Source organism: Eptatretus burgeri, chromosome 18 (genome assembly GCF_056783735.1).
Source record: "Eptatretus burgeri isolate ZD-2024b chromosome 18, Ebu_testis_v1, whole genome shotgun sequence".
NCBI classification, from domain to species: Eukaryota; Metazoa; Chordata; class Myxini; order Myxiniformes; family Myxinidae; genus Eptatretus; species Eptatretus burgeri.
The window spans coordinates 20,051,270-20,073,929 of record NC_140978.1 but is presented as its reverse complement, the minus strand read 5'-3'; positions in this window follow the sequence as shown (position 1 = coordinate 20,073,929).

Genomic DNA, 22,660 nt, shown 5'->3' with positions numbered 1-22,660 from the left:
ATATATATATATATATATATATATATATACATATATATATATATATATATATATATATATATATACATATATATATATATATATATATATATATATATATATATATATACATACACACACACATACACACACATATGTTACACACACACACTAGCAAATACATCCCGTCGCTTTCCTGACAGGGGTATTAAGGGGAATGGGGGACAGAGAGAGAGAGAGAGAGAGAGAGAGAGAGAGAGAGAGAGAGAGAGAGAGAGAGAGAGAGAGAGAAGTGCTGCATTTTATTCAGAGGGGAGGGAAGAGAGGACAGACAGAGAGAGAGAGAGTGTGGAGGAGGGGGGGAGAAGGAGTAAAAAAAAAAGGGAGAGGGGGGGGAGAGGAAGAGAGAAAAAGGTGTGGGGTGGAGGTGGTATTAGCAAAGAGAATGATATCGAACACAAAAAAAAAATGTGTCAGAACAGCTCTACACACATTGACACAACAGTTTATGAAGTAATCCACTGCCACATCTGCAAAAACTTTGATATTCCAGTTCCAGAAAATTTGTGAACCAAAATCAATCAATGAAAACATGGAAGTACCACTCACATATGACTAAATAATTCCATCGAGTGTAAACATCGAAAAAAAAGCATTGCGACCAGATATCATACTTATGTGCAAAACAAGAGAGAAGGCATTGCCAATTGAGGTGTTAATCCCAGTGATTTTGGACTAAACAATGCACAAATCAAGGAAATGACCAAATACCAAGTCCTCAAGAATGAAGTGAAAAGATCCAGGAAGCTGAAGAATGCCAAAGTTGTACCAGTGATAGTTGGACCTACGGGAATGAAGAAGAACCTCACAGAGATAGTAAAATCCATCCCTTGGGAATATTACTACAAAAGAACTACAGTTGGAAGCTGTGCAGGGTTCTGTGGGGATCGTGAAGAGAGCCCTCGGCACAACACCTATGAGAGCAGAAAACTTCATAACTTCATCCAGGAATCGTGATCCCTTACCAAAATGAAAGTGGATACTTTGAGCCCACACTGGGAGGGCTCCATTCCACATTTTGAACCCGGCATATGAAGATAGCAATCAACGACATGCACGCACGCACACACACCTGGTCGGTCTCTTTTTCACCTGCTGAAACCCACCCACATATGGAGATTGCAAGCAACAGCAACTTGCACGTACACAAACACACACACACACACACACACACACACACACACACACACACACACACACACACACACACACACACACACGCGGAGGTGGATACGTTGAGACCTGGTAGATCTGTTTCACCTCCTGAAAACCACCCACATGTGGAGATAGCAGACAACAGCAACTTGCACGTACACACACACACGCACACATGCAGAGGTGGATATTTTGAGACCTAGGAGGGTTCCATTCCACTTTCTGGAACCGCTATATGGAGATAACCAACGACCAATAACCAATAACACACCAGTGGAGTAATAAGTGCCAAGTGCCATTGGAGTAATACAGTTTATATACATACACATGCAAATGTACACACGCATAAAGTAAATAAAAAGAGCAATAACAAAGATTTACCTTTAAACAGCATTCTTTGAGAGACAATTAGATTTAAAGTGGGAAATTAGCAAAATTCCATTCAAAAATGTATCAAGCCACAGAACACAAAATGTCATCCGATAATCTCTGCCTCACAGCGAGAACAAACATGGTGAACACCTGGTCGGATGGACCTTATTATTTGTTTTTTATAATAATTTTTGATGTCGAAGTGAGAGGTGGATTACAAAAGGAGATCGCACAAAAAGGTGAAGCAAAGCGATGTCCTGTAAAAATAAAATTGCACATTTTCAGTGGATGAAACATCTCCCGAGAGTCCCACCATAAGGCACTGCAGGACACAACAAAGGTGGAAACGTATGTCCAATCGATGTGAGATTGAAAGCACGTGCACTTTTTCCCAAAACAAACAACCAAACAGATTGGAGAGCACTCGCCAAGTGGCATAAGGATTCAAGCAAGCACTCGAACAAAATGGCTGATAAGAAACGACTCTCGTCCAGGAGCCCAGAAGGTTTATTCAAGTGAAAATCGCCGGAACGTTTGACCTCATGGGCTGATGGGGGTCATCCACCGACATCACAAAAATGCATTGCTGCCGGGTCTGACCCGTGGCTTTCCCCCCGAAATCATTCAATTAGTGACGACATTACCAAAAAACCTAATTTCCTCAATATCTTGAAAACTATGCATGATAATATCGTGAATAAGGTGTCCATACCAATGTTTTCATGGTCAATCACTACCCTGATGCTATGCATATTGCTAGAACATGTATAGTTTACCACGTAAATGCATAGTTCATCCACTAAATTAGCGACGCCATTACCGAAACCTCACCATCTGAAAAAACTGTGCGTGATAATCTCACAAATAAGGTGTCTATACCGATATTTTTATGGTCAATCATTTACCCTGACACCGATGTTATTACTGGGAAATGTGTAGTTTACCATGTAAATGTGTAGCCCACCCGCTCATTAAGCGACGCAATTACCGAACAACGATATATGGAAAACTTGCAAATGTGCAGTTCACATAATTAACTTGATGTCCTCTTGGCATTACAAGTCTTCTCTATCACTTTCGTCACTCTCATCACTGTCCTCACTCCAAGCATTATCTGACTCTTCCTCATCTACTGAATTATCTTCCACGCCATCTCCATCATCCTCATGTGGGCCTGTGAGGGACTCTGGAACTGAACTTCCTGGATACCAGTCTGGTTCAAAGCAGTTTTGCGACAATTTCCATCCATAGTCTGTCGGACTCGCCCCACCAGTTGGATCTGTCTGATCAGCTCTCTTCCAGATTCTTGCCACATAGTGCGCCCTTTTCATATGATTACCAAGTGTCTTGGCGCACGGGGGAAGAGAGGCACAGTTTATCTTCTTTATTCTGGCAAGGGGCTCATTTTCGTCACCACAACCCATTCGCATGAACGCCTTGTATCTGGCTACATTAATGTCAGAGGTTTTCAAGCCATACAGCATGCAGACAAAGGATGTAACAGCTTGGACGTCTACCTCCTCAGCTGTTCGAGATTGCAATGCCATCACATGAGCTGCATCTGACTCCATCCGCTGGAAGGGCTTCAATTTGCCCTTTCTGTAGAAACACGATGTGAAATCACAACCAGTCAATGCATGAAGGCCGATTAGTGCTTCAGTGATACCAGTCTGTTTCTTCTCAAGAATGTCAGCTAGTTTAGTGACATCAATGTACCTTCGGTGGTTGCCAGATCCATAGTCCATGATGATGTTGATCCCTTCCGACCTTCCAGAAAGCCAAAGCAGAATGATGAAGACGTCCGTATCAGTTGACCTTACAAGAGTGTTACCAGTGGAAATGTTGTTTGCGTGAAAGGCAATGAATGTGTCAGCTTCTTCATGTCGACATTGGAGGTGACTCGGTTCCTCTATTTTCAGCACATCATCCTCGTTTTTCTTCATCTCCATACACACACCACCATGTAAAACATAGTGTTTTTCTTCCAAGAATTGAACCATATTGGAGCTTCTTCCATTCCTCCATTACAAACCAGGCAAACTCTTCCTTGAATGATCCACTTTTGAGTAACTCTGTGCCACTCTGACACTAAGCCTAGTCATGTCCAGTAATGATGAATGATTGAGTAGTTGAACGACGCAGGTTTTGCTTGGTATCTTTGATTGATGGTGACTGGTACTTGGCGAGCACTAAATGGATGTGCTCCCCATGATACAAACATACTTTTTCCAAAAGATCCTTTGCCATGGTTGCATATGTGGACTTGCTGTGCTGCAGCATGGTTTCATGGAGGATAATACCGCCATCAATCACTGCGACTGTTATTGGGGGAAGACTGTTGTCATCGAGAAACACTTCCTGTCTGCTTTCAAGTTTTTTGTGAGAGATGCCTTGTCCGTCTTCAGAGGAGTTCCATCGCTATGGGCAAGAGAATGTGGTACTTCAGTAACCGGGTAGCTAAGAATGTGATGCAGATCAAGTGCATTGCTTGTCTCGGCAGCAACAGCGAAGATTGGTCCAAAGACATCCCTGACTCCCTCTGCCACATTCGCTCTTCGTGCTGCGTTCTTAGATTGCTTCACATTCTCTGCAGCAAAGTTCAATATTTTGATCCTTGCTACATAGTCACGACGACAAGTGTTTTGGTATTTGGCTTCCTTTGCAATAAGATCTTCCCCTCGTCCAATGTTCCTAGTATCACACTTTTTCATAGCAGCAAGAAGGATTGCCTTGCTCCCGTCTGTGGTCAAACATTGGCTGAGGGGTTCATTTTTCTGCAACTTCCTCTTCCTCTTCTGTCCACAAAAAGACATTCCTGTCCAAGGACACCTCTCGTGCTGGTAGAAGCATGATCGGAACTTGAACGAGTGGTCTTCTGAGGTGGTTCAGATGGTTCTGTGCTTGGAGGTGCTCCTCTCTTAACAGCACAGAATCGACTGAGGCAAACTGAGTGGTAATATTTGCCTTCTGGGCCCTCAGCTGTTCTGATCTCTTCCGATGTGTTCGAAAACTTGTCACTTTGAATTGCCTTTTGCCGTCTAGCAGCATTTTTGGCTGTTTCTCAGTTGCTGGAATTGAAACACTTCAGGGCACATTTCTTTTCTCCTCTTTCTTTGCAAATTATACAAATGGGGGCATCATTTGCCCATTTCTGTAAATAACAAAAAGGGACAGAGACCAATGCATTGTTTGCCACATTGTAACAAAATACAGAGATTGTACGACTCCAGTAGGCAACTTTCAGGGTGAACTCAACATTTTCAAGCACGAGAGTTGGCATTGTAATATTTCACCATAAAAACATGGGTATAGACACCTTATTTGTGATATTATCATGCAGTGTTTTTCAGATATTAATGAAAATGGGTTTTTCTGCAATGGCGTTGCTAATTGAGTGGGTGAACTAAACATTTACACGGTAAACTATACATTTTCTAGCAATAATGTGGGTGTCAGTGTAATGAGTGACAATGAAAACATAGGTGTGGAGACCTTATTCATTATATTATCATGCATATTTTTCCATATATTGAGCAAAATAGGTTTATTGGTAATGGTGTCACAAATTGAGTGATTTCGGGGAGAAAGCCACGGGTCAGACCCAGCAGCAATGCATTTTTTTATGTGGGTGAATGACCCCATCAGCCAATGAGGTCAAACATTCCAGCGCTTTTCACTTGAATAAACCTGGGCTCCTGGACTACTTCCTTGGCACACAATTATCAATCACCGAACCGTCATATTCAACATACACCTCCTGGAGATGTCTGAAATGTCAAATATGTCCAAAATTGGACAAATTAACACTTTTCTAGGAATCCAAACTGCTTGTGAGTTCGATTCTGGAGATTAAATTTTGTAATTCTCCTTAGTTTAAGAGATACTCGAGCTGATCGCATGTGGAAAAATGAAATAAAGCAACTAATGCTGACGTCTCTGGGCATTTATAAGCATTGTAATATCCCCAGCGATTCATAGAATGATGAATAGGCATTCGATAATGTGACTGAGGAAAATGAAAAAACAAAAACTTTATCGTTATGAAATCGTTGTGGCCTGTTCCAAGTCGAGGCATGGTTGAGCAGGCCAAAAACATGGTGGTTTGAGACCCCAGCGAGGTTACCCAGGAAACGCCTTAAGACCCCAGAGAGCGTGGTGGCTGAGGATTGCCTGCCCAGGTCAAAAAACCAGTAACGACCAGTAGCTTACTGGTCAACTGGTACCAGTTGAAAACCAGTAGCCAACTGGTACCAGTAAAGCCAGTTGGTTTCTTACTGGTTTTAATATGGAAATTGGAATAGAGTGATATATTACCAGTTGAAATACAATTGTATTTAACTAACTGGTATCAACTGGGACCAGTACATTGTAACTGGTATCAACTGGGAGACCAGTACATTGCAACTGGTATCAACTGGGACCAGTACATTGCAACTGGTATCAACTGGAACCAGTAAGACTTTAACTGGTACAAATATGAGCTACTGGTTTTTTCAACTGGGAAATTGGAATTCTGACTGAATTTAACTGGTACCAGTTGAAACCAATAGAGACCAGTTAAAGACCAATTAGAACCAATAGAGACCAGTTGAAAATGTGTACTGGTTTTAACTGGTTTTTCGACCTGGGTGATGAAGGACATAATTAAATGAGGCCATTAATTATCTTGAAAATGGGTGTTTTAATTAATCCAAACACCCAATTTTCACTCTTGCACTTCCGTGGAGTTTTCTTAGCATGCAAAGTTTCAGGCTGCGAGGTTTGATGGTTTCGGAGTTCTGGAGGAGATATATATATATATATATATATATATATATATATATATATATATATATATATATATATATATATATATATATATATATATATATATATATATATATATATATGTATATATGTATATATATATATATATATATATATATATATATATGTATGTATATATATATATATATGTATGTATATATATGTATATATATATATATATATATATATATATATATATATATATATATATATATATATATATATATATATATATATATATATATATATATATATATATATATATATATATATATATATATATATATATATATATATGCCTGGTGTGTTGGCGCAGTGGTTAGTGCAGCGGCTTGGGATACAAAAGGTCCTGAGTTCAAGCCCCGTTGAGCCACTGAATTAATACACCAGGGGGTTGACTCAGCCTGTCATCCTTCCGAGGTCGGCGAAATGAGTACCAGTATACTGGGCCGGTGTATGCCCCGGTTAAAATAGGTGTACCATATCCCTGTGTCGTGGGAGGCGACCAGGGTTGCGTCAGGAAGGGCATCCGGCGTAAAACATGTGCCAAATCTCTATGCGGATCATACGGATGATCCGCTGTGGCGACCCCTCACGGGAGCAGCCGAAGGAAGAAGAAGAAGAAGAAGATATATATATATATATATATATATATATATATATATATATATATATATATATGTACATTTTATTAATTTGTGCTCTCCACATTCTCATAATAAAGCTTTATTGAAGATTTGATGACAAAAGTTCAGATGTTAAAAAAGTGTGACCTGGACAGACACATGAAAGTTCAATGGTAAATAAATAAAGAACACGGAAGCGATTTCATAAAAACAAACAACCGGCTGTCTCGCACCAAAAAGGCACAGGTTGCTCATTAATGCACACGCTGCTGAAAATCACCAGGACGGCAGTTTATACTCTGGTCGGTAATCAAACCCAGTTTACTCCATCTAAAATGTATAATTACATAATGTAACATATATAAAATGTACATATATAATTCAAAGTCTATCCAGTTCAAAAATGAATTTGCCTCATCTGTGCTTTACTAACCTTGAGCAAAAATCTGGATACTAAAGAATGTCTGACATGTAGAGATAGATTAGAATTGGGAATAACCTTTTGGTTTCATATTTGAGAGGGTTTTACTAGCTTTTAAATTACTCATACGTTATTACATCAGTCATGTAGCAAGCAACGAGCAATGAAACAACCACTGTATTTCCTCACTCGTTCATAATATTGCATCAATTGCTGCCAAGTATTCCCAACATGTGCAATGATGATGATGTCTGGTTTTAATATCACACTTTTTAAGAAAATACAAATTCACACCCTTCTGCTGATAGAGCCATTATAAATAAACATGTAAACCGTTCTTGCATACCAATTTGTTCTTTGTTCTTTGTTCTTTGTTTGTCTTTTCGTTCTTTGTTTTCGTTCTTTGTTTGTCGTTCGTTCTTTCGTTCGTTCTTTGTTCTTTGTTTGTCTGCAGCACAAGGCTGCAGGGTACCTTCATTGGCTGAGAGCTCGGCTGTGCTTCTGATGCAATTCCCTCTGCTGGTTAAGACAGGAATTTGTAATTTGGCAACAGAGCTGGCGATAGCTCACCTACTTTCAGTGAGGACTCAGTGAGATCTTTAACGACCACCAACGAATACTGGCAAACAGGGTACGGGATATGGATTTAGCGTCCATCAGAGGGACAGCACACCAATCGATGAATGACCCTGCCTGTGAAACACCGGGTTAATATACCTCTAGGCCATCTTTTCAGCCCTGTACACCAATATGCAAAAGAGATGCAATATATAAATTGTTTTGTAAGTAGTAAAGAAGTCTAACTGACATCATGTCAGCAAGTAAGGCAATGCAGATAATGCTCTACCTCGTCAATACGATTACTACTACTTCAACAAGTCTTTTCGATTTACAATCCTGTACAACCCAGTGCTTGATCTGCATCATTGTCCCGCAGCTTACACCATGTTTCTGCTACTGGCCACATATGCACATCCATTTTGAGCTCACGACAGAGGAACATGAAATTTATATCAGAAAATATTGACTTAACATCACAAGCATTGTTTTTCATTTCAGGGATCACAAGAAAATATCAGCATATATATATATATATATATATATATATATATATATATATATATATATATATATATATGTATATATATATATATATATATATATATATATATATATATATATATATATATATATGATACAATTGCAATTCTGCCAAGGAAATGTTTACTATACCGTGTTACATTTTCTATTCATGTTACACTTCACCCAGTATTCCATTTCTGTAGCTCATGAGTGTGCTTGTGCAGGAATCTAAGCTAAATATGTAAAATGGACAATTTCCTACTACTTGTTTGACATGGTAAGCTAAAAACCGTGTGCTTCACACATTTGGAGATGATTGGTGTCATTAATATTGTTATGGTCATGAGTCTTCAATGACCGTCACCGCCCGGTGGGTATCGGGCAAAATGATCTCCATGTCCGCCTTGTTAAATTGAGCGATTCGGTGTCTTCAGACGCAACGACCACAGTGGGATGGCAACAGGATAGCTGAACAGAAATTGTCAGTATTCCACATTGAGGTGCTTTTTGAGATATCCTGCTCACAGACAAACAAACAAACAAACAAACAAACAAACAATTAAACAAGAAAAATGTCATGCATAGCACAATACTTGCAAAACCCAAATAAACAAAAGTTGCTATGGAAACAGCAATTTAGTTATTTCGAAAATTGACCGATCAAATGTTTTACATGATTGGATGTTATGCATAACAAAATTTGGTTGATACATTTTCTAATTGCAGTCTAATAGGTGTTTTACATTTACGTGTTACAGATGGCCTTGACATTGATCTTTGACCAAATTTTCCTTCACATATATTACACATAAATACAAGTAGGCTGCATAAGTTTCAAAAGGCCCATTTGATTATAATGGGGTGAAATTGTTATCATGGAAACTGTTGATATGTCAAAACGGCTAAATTGATTGTTCTGATTCTTTGTGAAACAGGTCTATGACCCAATGTGCAAACCCTGTTCAAAGTTTTAGTCAATCGGATGAAAATTGATGATTTTATGCAGCCCTGATCTTTGATCCTTTGAGCTTTTGACCTTAAAAATAATATGCTTCTAAGTTTTGATTGGTGAGCCAAATTCAGTGACCCAATATGCAATTTCTGTTCAACCTCACAGAGCACCCATCCTCTGGGTGGGTGGAGATTGTGCATCAATTGCTGAAAAAGTAGTCTGTGTATTGCAATAAGACATTATAGATGTTTGTATAGTGGTGCACCTAAAGGTGTTTAATGGGTGTGCAGGTCAAAGGGTCTAAGTGTTCCAAAGAGTGTACTCTGTACAGAGGTCAATAAATATAGAATGGTCAAAAGGGTATAAAGGGTCTGAGAGGTCCAAGGGTCCTAGCTTACATGAGCTTACTTCCAATCATCAACAAGGTCATGGAATTCATCATCACAGTTGGTATGAAATCTTTGACTTCTCTCCAACAATCTCATCTCAGATCATCAATTTGGTTTCACACCAGGTCACTCCATGTGAAGATGCTGCTTCTACTCATCCAACGATGGAGACTGTCAATGTAAGACATGAAATCAGGGCCATCTCTTGGGACGTACCTCGTGCTTTTGATGCAGTCTGGCATCCTGCCTTCTCTCCAACCTCTCTACCTATGCCATCCAAGGCATAATTAAATGAGGCCATTAATTATCTTGAAAATGGGTGTTTTAATTATCCACACAGCTTACTGTGTGGATAATATTAATGTTTTAATCCACACAGCTTACTGACTTTCTCCACTCTCATAGCCAACGTATGGCTCTCAACGGAATCCTTTCATCTGCTATCCCGGTTAAGGCTGGAGTGTCCAGTCAGTGTTCTGGGCCCATTCCTATCCCTGATCTTCATTAATGATCTCTCTGACTCTGAAAAATTCTCTTTATCTGTTTGCTGATGAATTCACCCTCTGCTGTGACATCCCTCATCCTTCAGGCAGGCAGGTTGCAGCTTCTTCCCTCCCTCATACCGAGAAAAAAGAATCACAAGCTGGTCAAACACTTGGAATATGTCTTTCAATCCTGCAAAATCTCTCACTCTTACAATCTCTCTTCAAAAGAACCATCTGACAAACCCTCCTATCGACTTCCTATCATTGATTTTTGTTCCTTGAACATACCTTGAAAATATGTCCCTTTTCATAGCAAGTATGACAGTTCACATTCCTGAGTTGGCAGTCTTCTGTGCAATGATTTGTCCGACTGCAACACATGCACCAGACTCCAGCAGACGGCTTGTTGTGTGCTCCATTTTTCCTCCCCTGCTGGATTCGGTTTGTCTCCACCGCACTGTCGCTGTTCACTTCCAATGGCGTCTGACTCATGTGCTCTCAGTTCACTTTGCTGGCGAACTTGTCCGACAGACATTTCACCCTGGCCTCCTCACATGGCAAATCCGCCTTGGACAATAAATTTGTCTTCAAGTCTTAACGCCTTCACGTCAATATTTCATCAAAGGAGCGGGCCGAATGAGGGATAAGACACAGTTGTACGACGCCATTTCACGGCTGTTGCATTTTGCACATGTGCAGCCTCCACACTCCGTGAATGCATCATTCACACAATACTCCAACCTCCAGTGGCATACTGAGGGGTGGTGCAGAGGGGCATTTGTCCCCAGCTTCCGGGGGGGGGCACCAAATTTGAAACCAGCTTAAAAAGTTCATCAAGAATTTAGCTATTCTCATAAAATTATGGATCATTAAGACGTTTGTGTTATGCGTGATGATGTGACATAAAATATTAGTATATCAGCAGAAATATCATGCCTTGGGAAATCCCATGTTTTTCAGTGTTTGATTAATTTAAATAAAATACTAGTGGAGGTGCCAATGCCTCGCATGGGACGCACGTGATCCCGAACCCTCTCCAATCACAGTGTCCCAGGAAGAGCAAATCACATGAACATGAACCTTCCTTCATGAGTCACGATTTTTCGCGGCAGATTCATTACATCGGTGCATCATCCAGAACAGGGGTTTATCCACTCTTACTCTGAACTTAATAATTATTTGAACTGACATTTAGCATTCCTTTCATCTTTGTTTTGACATTCTGCATCGAGTGGAGTGGTCAATCATCAATTAATTTAAATTTTAAGAGAAATATCCTAGTTTCCCTATGTCAATGGCGAGTGGGGTTGGGGATTTGAGGAGAGAGGTGGGAATGGGCACCAGACAGACACCAGACCACCAGACACCAGACACCAGATTTGAGGAGAGAGCACCAGACACCCTCAGTATGCCACTAGTTTCCTGCCATGAGTCACCAGGTGAATTGAACTTAAACTCGAACTTCAATTGGTATTCGACTTCAATCAATGAAATAGTATTTTATAGGGCTGCATGTTGATGCTATACCGATATATGGCCTGAAAACACCCCAAAATGATTAACCATTGAGGTCTGTATTTTCAACACTTTCATTTTCCATGGTAAGGCAATGCAACGTGCATCCCATCCCACAACGTGCATTATGGTGCGGTGCTATCATGCTCTCTGCGGTTAAACTTTCTGAAGCCACACACCTGCCCCCCCCCCCAATCAATATAAAATCCTGCATATGGGCCTGTAAAGGGAATTAAAATATCTTAAGCGACTAATATCTTTAAAAAAAAATATTTTAAATATCTTAAAATATCTTAAGGGAATTAAAATATCTTAATTAAAATATCTTAAAACATAATATGTTTTAATTAAAATAAAACAGCTCAAATTGGCCTGTTGGCCTTTGTGGACCTTTTCGATCGAAGAAATTCTACGAAGCTTCAATGCGCTACTGTTGCATGGTCGGTGACATTAATCTCTAAAAATTTCAGTACGATCGGTTGAGCGGTTTGTGCTGCAGGCGAGCAGACAAACACGCAAACACACAAACACATAAACAAAGGCGATCAACATACTTGTCAAAAAAAAAAATGACAAGTAATAACAGACGAGACTAACCAATACACTTGCGGCGATTTTGATTTTGCAAGTAACAGACAAAGGTGAAAACAATCTCCATCCACCTTTGGTGGCAGAGGTAGTAAATAAATTAAAGATGCCCCCGGTCTCACATACGCCTTCATCTTTTTCACTTGAAGGGAGCATGAGACAGAGAAAGAGGACGATGTGACAGAGAAATTTGCTCCTCATGACAATGCTGACTCGCATCCGTTGAAGACAAAGTCTTCGATATCCCCCGCCATAGTAAACAAGTAGCAAAAGGCACCAGTTCAATTTATTCTTGATGTGTGTACCAAATTTCATAAAGAAATAGTTAATAGTTTTGCAACTATGCTCTGGAAACAAAGGTTAACCTCAATCAATTATTTCTTAATACCCAACTTGTTTCCATGGAAAGTGACAGAAATTTTTTGGGGGAAATCTCTAAATATCAAAAGGCACCAGTTCACCACTTGCTTGATATGTGTACCAAATTTCGTAAAATATTGTTCTGAATTTCGCCCGCCCGGTATGCGATCAGCCACGTAACTCGAATCGCGACGCGTCGCCCACCGGAACGGACAATTCAGTCGTGACCCTCCTGGAACTATCGCCAAGAAGCTAGTCACGGGTGGGGGTTTAACTTCACCACAACCCAGTCCGCATTCTACCCGCGCGAAATAGAGTGAATCGCCGAAAGTCGATATACCTAAGTACTCGTATGGGTAACCTACCGAGGGGTTGTACCACGCCACAGGTCGACTCCGGACGCGAACCGCTTAAGCGGCTCGTTCCGTGCTACAGGGATAACCGAGCGGAGTTATCGTCGACCTTGACAGTTCAGATTGGTTACCGGGTGTTTTAAACCCACTATCAATCCCTTACGTGATGCAAGATGGAGATTCAACAAAGGAAAGGACGAAGCGAAACGGCGGAACAGTTCAACAAGCAAGCACTTTATTTCACACATGTAACCTGGCAAATAGGAACAAAGGAAAGCACTACGACCGAATAAAAGGTAATTATTTACAGCACAGTCACTTATACAGGTTTTACTTGTCGGACTGGCACCACAAACACACATACAAAAGCCCAAAAAGAAAAGAAAAGAAGTGACTTCCCTCATGGACCGTCGAGTCCTCCTCTCCTACTACCGTCAGCACGGTCGCGCCTGGTTCCGGCCTCCCACGCGGCCGACGAACCCTCTCCGGCACCCCTCGTCCGGACGCACAGGTCCACCACAGGCCGCACTGCGGCACCTCCCGTCCGCGTCTCCACCAATAGGCCACGCCGGGCCACGAGTGCAGGAACGAGAGAGGAGGAAGGGAGCGCTTTGGAGAGCGAGACCCAAGGAGAGAGACCGAGCCTTTTTGGAGAGAGAGCGAGAGAGACCGAGCCTTTTTGGAGAGAGAGCTACAGCCAACATGAGCCACGATCAGAAAGAGGGCTACAGCCAACATGAGCCACGATCAGAGAGAGAGCTACAGCCAACATGAGCCATGATCAGAGAGAGGGCTACAGCCAACATGAGCCACGATCAGAGAGAGGGCTACAGCCAACATGAGCCACGATCGGAGAGAGAGAGCTACAGCCAACATGAGCCACGATCAGAGAGAGAGAGAGCCTCGCATCCGTTTGCCTCTTGTAAGGCGGGGCTCCGCCCTTCGCCGCACGGGGCTCCGCCCCGTTCATGGCTCCACCTCCCTTCGAGGCGTTTCCAGAAGGCTCTCGAAGGGGGGCATGCCCCCACTCCGACCACCTCACACCGGGCCTCCACCAATGGGGAGGGAGCTGCCCGGCCCCCCTTCCCGTGCCAGCCTTGGCACCGTAGAGGGGTGCGCAAACCCGCGCACTAGCGCAGGTTTCTTTTTTGCCGTTGTCGTTGGTTGGTTTGAGATTGTTGGATCCAAAATAACCATAGAGAAAAGAAAAATGGCTAACTCAAAGCGTCGCAGCCCGGATGAATCACACATATTCCCCCTAAACAACAGGTGTGGACTAACTACACATGAACTTAGCGTCATAACTGATCTAAGGACCCTTTATGGTGTATTGTGAATTTCCACAGCCGTAACAATATCTTGAGGGGATTTGCAGTTAAGCTCCGGAAATCTCCGGAAAGTTAAGCTTTAAATGTGACGGACGGACGGAACCCATTTCTATATCCCCCGCCAACTTCGTTGGAGGAAGGTCACAGACTGTAAAAGCTTCCTCCCCTTCAAAAAAAAAGAAAGAAAACTTTAGCCCAAGCAAAGTTTTCTTTTACAATGGCAGGTACACATTTTTAAAGGCAGATAAGTCTCAACATAGCATAAACGGTGCAATAAACAAACAGCTACGTTCCGTTGACATTTACAGACATCAGGGCTAATATACATGTGCATGAATATTCTCTTAAGCTCAAGATAGAGCAACGCCCATGACATCTCTACCCGAAATAGATACCTTTTTCAATGGGTAAGGATGTACCAAAAGTCCCCATCGGAAAAGGCGTTGATTCGTCATCTTGAACTTCTCCAAAAAAAAGCAGAGGATTGTGGTCAGTATATACAGTGACATCGCTTGAGCTATTAATTACATCGATTTCAAATTGCTGTAAAGCCAAAATCAGATTCAAGTCCTCCTCGATAGTAGAATAAGCCGCTTGATGTTTGTTCAGCTTTTTGGAGAAGTAACTTACTGGCATTTCAATACCCAATGCATCATCCTGAAAGAGTACCGCTCCTACCCCAACATCGCTTGCATCTATAGCTAATTTGAACAGCTTACCAAAATCGGGAGCGGCCAACACTGGCTCATTGGCCAGAGTAGCTTTCAATTTGTCAAAAGCCTTGTGGCAGGACTCAGACCACACAAATTTTGCATTTTTCTTTAACAAGTTGGTTCGGGGTGCCACGAGCGAGCTGTAATTCACAGAAAATTTCCTGTGGAACCCGGACATACCGAGATACTGAAGTAATTCTCGCTTATAGGTTAGGACAAGAAAATCAACAATCGCTTGGGTCCTGGCCTGTCTAGGTGATACTTGACCCTGACCAACAACATGACCGAGGTAGGCAACCCCAGCTTTGGCAAATTCACTTTTCTTGAGGTTTACAAGTTTGGCATCTGTAAGTCTTCCAAATAGTTCTCGGAGATGTCTCAAATGGCCTTGTCATGTATCAAGATACAGTATGGCATCATCCAGGTAAGCTACACAATTTAGAAAACCTATAGTAACCTGGGTCATTTACCTTTGGAAGGTAGTAGGTGCATTTTTCATCCCAAAAGGCATTACCTTACACTGATATAAACCATCTGGAGTCACAAAGGCTGAGACTTCTTTTGCCTGGTCAGTCAGAGGTACTTGCCAATAACCTTTAAGCAAGTCTATTTTGCAAACATAAGCAGCCTTACCGATCCTGTCCATACAATCTTCGATTCTCGGGATGGGATACGAATCAGTGATGGTTACCGCATTTACCTTCTGATAGTCTAAACAGAATATTGCAGAACAATGGGGTTTTGGTTTGAGTACAATGGGCAAACTCCAGCTGCCCTGACTGGATTTGATGATGTCATGCTCCAGCATATATCGTACCTCTTCACAAACCTTAGCTAACTTGTCAGGATTTAGCCGATATGGGTGTTTGATTGGTCTAGCATTCCCTACCTCAACATTATGGGAAACCAATGAGGTGCACCCTGGCTCATCAGAACATAGATGGGCATATTCCCCAATTAGAGCAATTAAATCAGATCATTTATCCTCAGGTACATGAGCTAATTCGGAGTCCAAATGTGTCAACACCTCAAGGTTCGATAGTTTAGCCCACAGGGGGTTCCCTCTCAGGTTCTTATTGAGTGACGCTGCCTGATTCAGTGCACTCAGTATCTTGACGGTTTATATTACCTACCAGCTTAGGTCATCGCCGAGCCAGCCGAGGTCGGCATCATGCTCATAATACCCTTTAAACATGTTAACATGGCACACCCGGCGGGGTTTACTGAAGTGCATTCGGCCATCTAAACACAGAGAAATATATATTTTTTAAATATTCAAAAATCAATATTATTTCCAAAAATATGGATTTTTCCTGAAATTTCAAAATGGCGGTCCGCGGTCAAAAAGAGGCGGGAAAATTTTCAAACTTTGGTCGATCACCTAACTTCACGAGTGAAATCGATAGGCACATAGTGCTTCATTCCAGCAACTACTTTTGCAAAAGTGGAACACCCTACTGACCATGTATGTCCGAGAAAAGGTTGGGGACGCACGCAATGACAAGAAAATTGAGACCAAATCCATAAGCCCCCATTTCGGATTAAGTCCAACGGGGGAAAATAATCATAATAATAATAATACTATTATGAAAGGAACTGTGTCTGTCTGTCTGTTTGTCTGTCTGTCGTGTTATAACTTGAGAACGGATTAACGGATTTCAATAAATCGAACTACGATGGATTCAGGGAACTCCCGAGAAGGTTTGTGATGATTTTTTATTTATTATTCTTTTTTAATTTTGTACGGGTACACGGGCACACGTGGCAAAACTGCAAACGCCAACTTGCAACGCTGATTATCCCCGCACTCCCAGGAATCCCTTTTTCTGCTTGCCCTACTGATCACAGCAAAGATTGGTATTTCCGTCAGCGAAGCGATGGGTCTTGTACTCTCATAATAATAATAATAATAATAATAATAATAGTAATAATGAAAATTTTTTCCCAGAATTATAAATTTGTCTTCTTCATATTCTCATCATAAAGCTTTGTTGAAAATTTGATGACAAAAGCTCAAGTGGTAAAAAAAAAGTTATGGCCCTGACACACACACACACACACACACACACACACACACACACACACACACACACACACACACACACACACACACACACCACGTGATTGCAAAACCCCATCTTCCGCTGAGTGGGGGATGGGCTAATAACCATTTCAACAAGTAGACAAATACTCCTAAACTTGATGATAAAATTAAGCTATCTGTACAAAGGAATATAAATTGCATTTGAAAAAACTGCTTAAATGACCCTTGAGAGATATGTTCTGCGTCATCTTATGCCATGTCCTATTTTTAGTATGTAGTTTGCAGCTTATACAGGATATACCAATGACCCAAGTCTTTCACGAACTGGCTAACCATGTCTGACGTTTTACTGCAGTAGGATTTTGGAATTTGACCAAAGTGCCAGTGGTAGCTCACCTTCTCTTTGTAAAAGACAACGGGGAATCTTTAACTTCATCAGCAAGCAATGCTGGCAGACAGATCCACGGCTTAACATCCCATCCGACAGATGGCACATACTCATTGTTGCAATGCTCTGCCTGCGAAGTAACATGACGCCAGTTTATAGTCGGGTCAAGAAACGAATATAGACTATACAGCTCAAAGGCAAGTGTGTTACCTCTGTGCCACCCTGTCAGAGCATGGGACATACTTTATACGTTTGGACGCAAGAGCTGAATGTTGTGAGGCTTTGACCATAAGAGGTTAGCAAAGAAGAAACCGTAACTGAACGAACAAACGGATCTTTGTGTACAATGGCATGCAGGTCCAATTACATCCAATGCTCAAAGCACACAAGAAATACTGTTTTGGAATTGCGAATGTGTGAGGGTATGGTCAATTATTGTATGTCGTCTGAACGACTGAACCTGAATGTTATGTAGGGCAATCATGAGCAGCTGTCTCTGGTGTAGGTGTATAATGATGTGTGTGCTGTGTGCTTTGAGAAACAGTGGTGTCAAATTAAACATTTCTTCAGGATCTTACTTTCAAAACAATAAAATCCATCCTTCTCAGTCAGAATTCATTGGGGAAATATAATGGTCTTCCTGCATGTCTCACTGTCTTTGGATGTGGATTTCTGTTGAAAATCGTAACCTTTTGACATCACATCAAGGGATGGGAAAGTAGGAGGAGAGTAGTCCTGTGGTCATCCCGGTTTGCACATCTAGGTTGACTACAACTTAACAAAAGAACCATAACAGTAATAACCAGAATTTTAATATCAATAACAACAATCTTCGTCCGCACAATCTTCATCCGCAGTAACAACAATATTTGTATCAATCTTTGTCCGCAGACTGATGGAGTACTGCTCTCCCCTCTGGGCTGGTGCTCCAGCCTCTCAACTTTCTCTGCTTCACAGTGTAGAAACCAAGGCATTTAGGATCATTGGTATCTCCCGCGGTGAGGCTGAGTCTTTGGGCCTCTCACACTCTTACCGCAGGCAGGTCGGTGGTCTTGCTGTCTTCCACAATCTCCTCTCTGGTCTCGCCCCCCCCGCCACTCCCCCCACCCCTATATTTCCACAGGGCGCTCAAGGTCTGCCAGCAACCCCCTTCTGGTAAAACTACCAAAATCACGAATCACTGCTCACCTTCACTCCTTCATTCCTCTTTTTTTCCCACCTTTGAAAAAACTCCAACACTCTCTTTAATCCCATTCTTCCCTCCAGGCCTTCAAAAAGCCATTCACCACCTCCTCTTATCATCCCCCATCCAAAACCACGATCTTTCCTACCCCCATTAATCCACCCCAAACCTACCTCCTTCAAATTCCCTGCTTTCATTCCTGAAAGTCCCTGTAGTGTCCATCTTTTATACCCTGTGTTCCCCACCCCATCCCTCTCCCTTCCACAGATCTCCTGATGTCTCTGTTCCACACAGTTTTGTCCTTCTCTCTCTCGCCCCTCTTGTCTCATGCACCCCCTTGCTGTGTGGTGTGTGTTAGCTCTCATAAGAGTCTTGACAATGTAGGCAAAAAATATATATATTTAACAATGACCTTTTGGCATGAGAAAAAGTCAACAATTGCCAAAAATGTGTCATCATGATCTGCTACGTGATGATGATAAAATTAAATTTATATAACATTTAATAATGATGCATACTATCCAAGACATCATTTGGAGACCCGCAGATCTTCTGTCCGTATATAAAGGAGCGCAGTTTCTCCGTACATAACACTTACTTCAAAATAATTTATATTGTCGTACAATAATACAAAAGGCACCAAGGATAGGTAATAATCCATTCACTTGGTTGGAAAGCTAATAAACGATATCCTTGGAACCAAAATCCATTCCTTAAATCACATTTACTTACCTGTTTTAAAAACCCATGTTTCTGGGATTGAGGAAGAAGAAGTGGGACCTCGAGCTTTAAAGAGGAACACAAAGCAAAAAAAAAAATTAAAAACAATTCTGAAAAACTTTGTGATGAATCACGTTTGTTAACATGAAGCATGCTCTAATTTGAAGGGGAAAAAATAGAATTTTTTTGCCAATCACAAAGTGTCGAGAAAAGCCCAAGAGTGTCAATTTTCGATTTCACCAGTGACATCATACTATTAGTGGGGCAACTTAGCATAACAATTATGCATTTTGTGAGGAAAGCACCAAATTTGGCACACTGGTAGCCAAACATATTATTAACAGATTTGCATATTGGGCCATCTGAAATTCAGCCGCTGATGGCTGTGGCAGCCATTTTCCACTGCCATCAAAAATTGTGGGATGGCCCAATATCCAAATCTGTTCATCATATGTTAGGCTACTAGTGTGCCGAATTTGGTGCTTTCCTCACAAAAAGCACAATTGTCATGCTATATTTAGCTAAGTCGCCCCACTATATGAACTCACCTTGATCTGCATGGCGGCTTCACATAGAGAAACAGTGCATGTCGAGCTTGGATTCCGAGACTGATTCCACCATTGTTAGTAACTCTGAAGATTCTCAGAATGTTGGAAATGATCAGTGGGATTTTGAAGAAACTATTGGAGACAAAATTAGTGATGGAAATGCTTTCGGGGGTAATTGTGGAGCCGTATCGTTTTGAGCCTTGTGCGAGCGATTTAGAGGAAGAAGGCGGAAATGAAGATGGAGGTGTTAGAAAGATCAAAATGCCAGTCACATGTGAACTACAGCTTGGTAGGTTTTGCTTTACGTTCAATTGACGGTTTATAAGGGAGGGATTTTGTATTAATTGATAAATCGGTTTATATATTATGCGAGCGGAAATACCTGTTATCACTTGACAGCACGAACAAAATGGCCACACTCGGACACTGCAGACAAAATTGGTGAGGAATGCTTAGTCCCACCATCATAGGCTGGCCAGGTATCTTGTATCTTACAGGATCGTCCCATTTCATACTTTCCCAGGACGCCATTTGTGTCCATAATGTGTCCCCCCATCATATCCGTGAGATGTCGATATGCGGCCACAGTGGGGGGGGGGAGGTGGTGCTATGGTTGACAGGGGATGTGAGGTGGTAGTGGGTATTGTTGGGGTGATGGTTGATGAGGAATGGTGGTGGTGCTTTGGGGGGGGACCCTGATAGTTTCAGCATCTGAGGTCAAATCATCTCAGAATAGATGATGATGCACTACTGGTCAAAAGTTTTAGAACACCCCCATTTTTCCAGTTTTTACTGAAATTTAAGCAGTTCAAGTCCAGTGAATAACCTGAAATGGAACAAAGCTAAGTGGTAAACTGCCAGAGGTTAAAAAAAGTTTAGGTTACCAAAAACTGAAAAATAATGTAAATTTCAGAGCCGTTAGAAAAAAAAAAAAAAAAGGGAACAAGTAATGGGTTCGCAACTGCAGCTGTTCTGCAACAATGGAAGTAAATTAAGCCTTGAAAGTTGATGCAAACAATTCCGACAAGTGTCCCAACCTTTGTTGATTAGTTACAAACCCTTTGTCTGTAAAAAAGCAGTGTTGGAACAGATTGTGTTGCTGCACCTTCTGAAGCATTATTTGGACAATATTGCACTGCAGGAAGTAGTATATTGCTGTCATAATGGAAAGAAAAAGACAATTAACAAAGGAAGACAGACAGACCATTATAACCATTAAAAGTGTCGGTCTTTCCTTTCGAGAAATTGCAAAGAAGCCAAGATGTCAATGAGTACAGTTTCCTACACCATCAAAAGGCACTTGAAAACTGAAGGAAACTCTGACAGGAAGAGGTCTGGCAGACCCAAAGCCACAACACAATCAGAAGACAAGTTTCTGAGGGTCAACAGCTTGCGTGATAGGCGGCTCACAGGACAGCAGCTTCAAGCACAGTTTAACACCGGTCGAAGTAAAGAAGTCTCAGTTTCAACTGTGAAAAGAAGACTTTAAGCTGCAAGTTTGACAGGTCGAGTGGCAGTAAGAAAGCCATTGCTAAGATGGCAAAATAATAAAAAAAAGTCTTGCCTTGGCCACGAAGCACCACCAGTGGAGTACTGAAAACTGGAAGAAGGTCTTATGGACCGATGAATCAAAATTTGAAATCTTTGATTCATCACGCAGGGTTTCTTTGTACGCCATCGAGTGGGTGAAAGGATGGTTCCTCAGTGTGTGACACCAACTGTCAAACATGGAGGAGGAAGCGTGATGATCTCGGGCTGTTTTGGTAGATCCAGACTGGCACAGAGTGACTGGCACCCTGAACCAAAAGGGCGACCACAGCATTTTGCAGCGCCATGCAGTACCCTCTGGTCCACGCCTAGTTGGTCAGGGGTTCATCCTACAGCAAGATAACGACCCAAAACATACCTCCAGGCTATGTCAGAACTACCTCAGAAGAAAATAACAAGAGGGTAGGCTTCAAATCATGGAATGGCCAGCACAGTCTCCAGACTTAAACCCCATTGAGCTGGTTTGGGATGATCTGGACAGAAGGGTGAAAGCAAAGCAACCTTCAAGTGCAACACATTTGTGGGAACTTCTGCAACAGAGTTGGGAAGAACTTTCCAAACAATATTTGATTTACATTGTGGAAAGAATGCCACGAGTATGTTCGGCTGTTATATCTGCAAAAGGTGGCTACTTTTATGAGTCAAAAATTTAGATTAATGTTTGTTCAACAAAATGATTCCATAATTTCTTTTTTTCTGCTATTGTTTATTTGTTCTATGCTTTAATTTCAGAGTACAGTGAAACATTAAACTGCTTAAATTTCATTAAAAACTGGAAAGATGAGGGAGTTCTAAAACTTGTGACCTGTTGTGTACATCATACTTTCTCTTCACGATAAATCGATGGTGCTTCATTTTATTTGTAGAAATTTGTGTTGATCATAGGTAAGTTTTTTTTCAGGTGTTCTTGTGGTAACTGCTGGGCAATGGCAACAGGTGTTCGATTCACCGCTCAAGTCGCCCGTGTGCATGTGCTGGTAGCTTGGTAGTGATGGTGTTACAGGTTCGAGCGACGGCTGTCTCTTCCGCTTAATTGTGGGGATG